The following is a 1,229-nucleotide window of genomic DNA, read 5'->3' on the forward strand; positions in this document are numbered from 1 at the left end:
CGCTCCCCGCGCCCCCGCGGGCCTGGCCGATCCCTTATCCGCCCGCGGGAGTGTGTATATTCTGCGCCCGCTGGCAAACCAGTGTGTCCGTGCCCGGATCACCTCTTTGCTGCGACCAACTTTCTGGGTGTGCTCTGGTTTTGCCATCTCATCTCCTGCCACACGGTGTGTTGGCTTTGTGGGCGCGCGCGTGTGTGTGTGTGTGTGTGAGGCTGGGAGTGGACTCGCCAGGCTGGAGGCTGTTCACTCCGACGAGGTTTGGCACGACTCCATAGGAGTTGCTGTTGAAAGTTGCGGGAATGGTTCCTACGAACTCTCCTGGATCCACTTGGCACCATTGCCTTCTGAAGTGGTGTCACCTTGGAGCGGGCCCGTGAGTGCCCTGGCGTCTCACCCGAGAGCAAGGCTCCCTCCCTCCCTTGGCTCTGCAGGTGCAAGTGTGTTTTTAGGTGAGGATCGAGATTCTTTTTCAGAAACTGATTGGTGAGAAGAGAATGCAGAGTATGAGCCTATAATGAGGCTTAAAGTTTAAATTACTGAGATGAAATGACTGGATTATTTTAAAACTCTTCCGAATGGTGTTGAGTCTGTCGTTGGAGATGTTGTACTTACAAAATCTTACGAATGCCTTTTTAGTCGCTGTCTTTTGGCATCACCGTTTGAAGATCAGAGAATTCTAACTTTAAATTGTACTGGCTTTTTTTGAGTATATTTGGTAATAGGGCTAGTTAATTTTACTGTCTGGTGTCTAAGGAACCTGTGGCTTCTCATCTTTTTTTTTTTTTTGTCTGTGCTATCAACAGTAGGTTTTTCTTAGAAGATATTTCTTAGAATCGTAGAGCCAATAAAACCACTTTAAAAGTTATAATATCACATTATTTCACATATTAAGAGAATAAGTAATTTAATGTTCTGAGTTACTTTTTAGTTTTGTTAATGCAGCTTTTTCATCCGTTTAAGTTATATATACATATATGACGTTTTATTATGGAAATATTTACACATTACATTTTTGGAAAAGCAGATGCAGAATAATTTAATGAAACCTTCTACACTTTACCCAAGAAGTATCATCAATATTCTTCAAGTCTTGTTTCATCTATAACTCTGTGCTCCCCATCCCTTTCTTTTATAGGTTTTTAGGTAAAAGTTGAATATATTGAATGTACAGATCTTAGTTATATATATTTTATTTTTTAGAAAATCTTTATTGTTGAAAGTATTACATA

Source organism: Myotis brandtii, unplaced genomic scaffold (genome assembly GCF_000412655.1).
Source record: "Myotis brandtii unplaced genomic scaffold, ASM41265v1 scaffold311, whole genome shotgun sequence".
NCBI lineage: Eukaryota > Metazoa > Chordata > Mammalia > Chiroptera > Vespertilionidae > Myotis > Myotis brandtii.